The sequence below is a fragment of the Trachymyrmex septentrionalis genome, unplaced genomic scaffold (genome assembly GCF_001594115.1).
Source record: "Trachymyrmex septentrionalis isolate Tsep2-gDNA-1 unplaced genomic scaffold, Tsep1.0 scaffold9, whole genome shotgun sequence".
Taxonomy (NCBI): Eukaryota; Metazoa; Arthropoda; class Insecta; order Hymenoptera; family Formicidae; genus Trachymyrmex; species Trachymyrmex septentrionalis.
In genome coordinates this window covers 4,382,297-4,387,387 of record NW_017306091.1, presented here as the reverse complement: position 1 = coordinate 4,387,387, position 5,091 = coordinate 4,382,297, and the positions used below count along the sequence as shown (strand labels likewise).

At 42.4% G+C, this 5,091-nt stretch overlaps 1 protein-coding gene across 2 annotated transcripts in view; it reads left to right on the top strand.

The window, feature by feature from the left end:
* The window catches only part of LOC108755874 (dorsal-ventral patterning protein Sog), a 35,756-nt gene that overhangs the window by 2,317 nt on the left and 28,348 nt on the right, over nucleotides 1–5,091 (top strand). The window lies entirely within an intron of this gene.

The following is a 5,091-nucleotide window of genomic DNA, read 5'->3' as shown; positions in this document are numbered from 1 at the left end:
CCCCCTCCCCCTCCCCCTCCTCCTACCCGCGCGGCTCATCATAATGCTTTCCTCACGACGGCTTCGCGAGATTACGCTTTCACCGTGTAAAACGTGTTCCTCCGTGTACCGTGCCACGGTTATCGCTAAAACGTGACCTTCGTTTGCGCCTCATATTTTTTTTTTCACGAGTTTGTCGAACGACGAGAGATTCAACAACCGAAAAGTTCTCTCGACGCCCCGCGCCCTCTCCCGTCTCTTCGGCTGCGTTCGGCAGAAAAAGGCGACTTTGCACCTCTTAAGATCCTCTGTAAGATCCTCCGATGTAGTTGACTTGTCGCATTTGTGATCCTGAAATTTAGGGTAAGACTAAACTCGTGTTAAACAGATTTTTTGGAAGCAGTACAAATAGAACGCTTGTACGAGCTTTCCACTCGAGAGTTATAACGTACGTAAGCGATAGATTTACATCGATAAGACGATAACGTACAAGTCGCAAACAATTGAATTGTATTTACCAACAAAGTTAATTGCAAACGACTTGTTTCGACTCTTGGATTTGAGTTCCCCTCAGGGCGAAAGTCAAAAGGCCCGTTGCTTATCGAAGAACTCTGAACTGGAGCACCCTGCGCTCCAACCAAGTTGAAGAAGCGCGAAACAAACTATATTTGTTACACTTCAACACTTATTGCACCGGTGTGCACCCCAGTTCAGAGAGTTTATCGATAAAGAAACAGACCCAAGTGCGAACTACTGAAGAATGTTACACAATAGTTGCGAAACTGCTTTTTCTGCTGAGAGGATACCATTTATTTATTTATTTATTTATTTATTTATTTTTTTCCAAGTGGCAAATTGTCGCGCGCCGCTTATCGATGGTAAATCTCAACTCTTGTTATCTCGACGAGTTTTTTCAATGTAAAATGTGCCGTATATTTGCCTGGCGTTTACCGTGCTTTGTAAAGTAAACCAGGAGTTTTCTACTTCATGACGTAGCGTTCAAATATCTTCTCGGGGGAATTGTTGCGCCGGGAAAGAGAGAGATCGAGCGAGGAGAGAGAGAGAGAGAGAGAGAGAGAGAGAGGGTACGCGAGCAGAGAGAAAAGGACTCGTGTAGCTCGTTTCTCTTCTTTATAAGGATCTAGCAATGTCCACCGGCTTGCTCGTGCCCTCTTTTTCCCTCTGCCAATTCCATTCTTCTTACACAGGTTTCGTTTTACCCGTTCTAGTTTATTTCTGTCTTATTTAACTATCCCCATCTCCTTTATCGGACGCGCGTCGTCGAACTGTGAACGCCCGTTGCGTCTGCTGGAGTGTTTACAACATTCATGTTTACGCACGCGAGGAGGATGGAAGATCGAAGGTCTGCATAATTCGACCTGAACGAATTCGCACCGGTACGAGATTGCAATGATAATCGAGCGCCGCTTTTATTGCCGCGACATTTTCAAAACAGTAACAACGACGTTTGTATGGCATACAAATTTGGTCGATCAACGCCGTGTGCGTATCACGCACGTGTGCTTGCCGAATAATCAAACCGAATTCACAAAAGGTTTCGGTTAAACGAACGCGCCTGTTTTTAATTTCACGAGGGTACGAAATTTTCTTCTCCACTGGAAAAAAAAAAAGATCCACGCAATTGGAAAATTTATATTAAATTTACGTTATTTATTTTACGTATCGCGTAAACGGTTTACTCAAATTTTCACGTTAATTAAGACAAACATGTTAATAAATACCATTCATTGTGTTTTTTTTTCACTGTGATGGTTGCGCATTAAGCGGAAGTTTTGAAAGATTCAACCAGCCTATTTGTTCGAAAAAATCGCAAAAATTTTATTCAAACGTTTTAGTTATAAAATATCGAACCGTAATAGGAGTTCTACTTTGTTTCACTTGAATTCCATTATATACGTCTCGTTGGTATAATTAAATCGCATTTTTTTTTGTGTTCGATTTCACGACGCTTTGCATTATCTGCTCTAGAGGCTCTCTAGAGGACGATTTAATTACCGTAATACTATAATCATGTCGGAATATTAAGAGCTAAGGGAGATTTATAGCTGCACAATTCACCAAAAATTATATAGACCTATACACTCTACCGTTATACACGTTTGAAACTTGTCTCGATTGATTTCTGCCGACCGTCAGAGCTTAAGTCTGTTTAAGCTGTCGACCCTGAGATATTTTTTTTTTTACCATGCTAACCATTTTCGGATCGTTCTTAATCGTACCCGACTAAGTAAATTCATTAGCAGGCTTCTCTGATTTAATACAGGATTGTCCTTCTGAGGAGTCAGTTACCGTTTTGCAACTCTTCATTTCCTCCACGTTCGTTATTTCCGAGTAGTTGTACATGAAAGGAATGATTTTATTAAAATATCTAAAAATTTCAGTAAGTACAAATCTGAAATAACAATTTTGTTGGCTATCAAGATAATTATGTAGGAAACTCGAGCATAATTTTGTAAAAATTTTTCGCATCAGCAATCAGTTTGATTGATCATTTTACAAAATTATTCTGTAGTTGAATAAATTATTTTTCAGACCTGTATATTTACAGCTAAATGCTTAGATACTTTTGCAAATTTTTCCTGCGTGCGTATAAACGTATAAATATTGTAGGATTTTTCGGAAAATATTTTTCTAGAATGGCGAAAGAAATGTTTTTATTATGTACGATGTACTTCGAGTAAATCGAGAAAAAGCTGTACGGGCGTTTCTGTCGAAAAAACCAGGAGAGGAGTCCAGTTTTTTCTTTTTCGTTCTCAGATTTCCACCCTCTCTTTCTTCGGATCTTCTTTCCTCGCTTCGAAACTTCTTTCACGGAACACCTGTTAGGCGTTGCTGTTGATGCTAATCTCAATTAGTATTTATCGCCGAGGTAGCGACAGTAGACGAACGCGAGTCTCTATAATGTCGTTGAAATAAACGCGTGCGTCTGCCGCTTTTACTGTCGCCGCCGTCTCTGCATTTTCGCGTGAAATTGTCTCTCTTCAAATTATTTCTCGTCAATAATATAACTTTCGTTTAACAACGCACGTATATTCGTACACGCACGATAGAGCACGTCTCGCGATCGAGAAAGAAAACGGACGAGACGCGAGCCCGGCAGATTTCGTTCGATAAAATCTTCGATCGCCGCGCCGATTTCCGCCGTTTATAATTCACCCGAAGTTCGAGTTTCGAGTTCCTGGAAGGAGAGAATGTTTTCGAATTCTTTATTTCTTCGACCGAGGAATCCTCGCGTTACGTACATCGCGTGTAAATCAGTTAACAGCACTTTTCAAATATCGTCGCTTTGAGAACCGGTCTGTTCTCCCGCGCGTGTGTATAAACATTATAACGCGCGAATTCAGGCAGTTGGGAATGGATGATCGGTGAGATTTCTATCGAATTTAGCTAAGAGCATCGCTATGCGCCTCGTTCCGTTCCTCCTGTGTTCGCGGATTCGACCAATTTCTATCCAATTTCGTACGATGGCAGATTACCTCGGAAGCGCGTCTGTTTAAAAAGCGTCTGAAAGTTTTACATAAATGGACCTTATTCACGTGGCGGCGCGCGGGCGGCACGATCGGAACCCTTTCCTCCCCCTCCCCCGCCCTCGCGAGCGCGTCGCTCGATCCTCCGTACGAGATTCGCGGCTAATTGGCTGCAGCCACGAAGACAACGCCGCCGTTGTGCATTAAACAAGTTTAGTAAGCCAATGTGCGTCTTTTTTTTTTTTCCCCCCTCCTTTATGTAGGTAAACGACGTTACGATCGTTCTCGTGTATACTCAAATTGCTTTATTTAACTTTCGGATGTATTCGATTGTTGCGTGATCTATAATAGGAACGAGATGGAAGCTGATGGAAGGAAAAAAAAAAAGAAAGAGTGAAAATTCTTCAAGAGATTGAAAATACTATTTCCTCCCTCTTCCTCGTTGACATCCACATTTCGCTGTCTCCTTAAATTCATCGTATTGTCATATTAGTTCGTTCTTCTTTAATAAAATTGAATTAAATAATAGAGCAAAGTTACGCATGAAGTGATGTAAACATAAAATAATTTCCAGATATTATTTTATCGATTCTAATAACTAATTTAACAGGATAATAATCACGTCAATATTAACACGGAGAGAGAGAGAGAGAGAGAGAGAGGAGAAGAAAAATGTTTTAAATCTCTTATCAGTTTTTGAAGAATTAAGGAAAAGCTGATGTTTTGGTTAAACTTGAACTCGGCTAGATCGGCTAATATATGTAGTGATGCGATTTGTCGCCCTCTCGGCCCTTCACACAGGCCACACCAGTGCTCGCGCGATGCGCAGAGGGATTTCTCTAAAATCGTAGCAGGGTCCATTCCCGTCTCTCCTGTTTCTTTGAGAAAGGCTGCACCGCACCGAAGAGAGGATCGTATATATTTAGACGAGCTGCAGACACAAAACGACTTACCACCACCTCCGCGACGGCTTCTTCGTTTCTCCTCTCCTTCGTTCTCCCTGAGAAATCATTCCTTCTGTCCTATCTCTCCCCCCCTCCCCTCTCTCTCTCTCTCTCTCTCTCTCATTGTCGCGGACGCACTTGTACGAGATCTTGTACGGCTAATGCTAATTCAATGTCTCTCTCTCCAAAGTCGAAAGTAAATACGAATACCGGTTCGAAAATATCACGTTTCTTTCCTAGCGGGATTCGATTTAGGGCGATCGCCGATATCAAGATATCGCGCCTTGGCTTCTACCATACGATCGATTTACTTTCCGCTTAGCCCGTTAAAATCGACCGGACAAGGCACGGCAGGATGCACAAAATAGCGCGTATATATATATGTGTGTGTGTGTGTGTGTGTTGTCATTATCCTCAGACGATGGTGGATGCAGTTCGCGCTTTATACGGTTCCTCGTAGCGGACAGCCTTGTTTTACCACCTATATAACCTTGCCGGGCTGGACCTGAATTCAAAGCCGACGCGATAGTTGGAACTGTTGGAAAGTAATTCGAGTAATTCGAAGCTCGTGAATTTGTCACGGCGGTTGCGTTGATGAAAATGAAGCGTGCACTTTATACGTCGTTACGCGACGTACCCCGTCCTTTCCTCTCCGCCAGGGGGGTGGGGTGGGGGGGGGG